Consider the following 295-nt stretch of genomic DNA (forward strand, 5'->3'; position numbering starts at 1 on the left):
GTCATCTTGCCTTGTGGCATGCCTGTCCGGTCTCCCCCACATGATGAAGTGCCGTTTCTGTCGTGTCTCCCTCCCCCAGCTCAGAGGTGCTCAGAGGTACGAGATCCCCGAGCTTGTCAGTTGAGATTAAAAGTAAGGAACAGAGAATGTGCAATACCGCCTGGCTGCGGGCTGTCCCTGCCCTGAGCTGAGTCCCCTCCCTGGGAGCCAGGCCACCTTTGCGTGGGGTTTGGAAGGAAGGTGTCTGGAGGATGGGCAGTGACGGGCACGGGAGCCGGTGGTTGGGCGCCGCGGA

Source organism: Pteropus alecto, unplaced genomic scaffold, assembly GCF_000325575.1.
Source record: "Pteropus alecto unplaced genomic scaffold, ASM32557v1 scaffold49, whole genome shotgun sequence".
Lineage (NCBI taxonomy): Eukaryota > Metazoa > Chordata > Mammalia > Chiroptera > Pteropodidae > Pteropus > Pteropus alecto.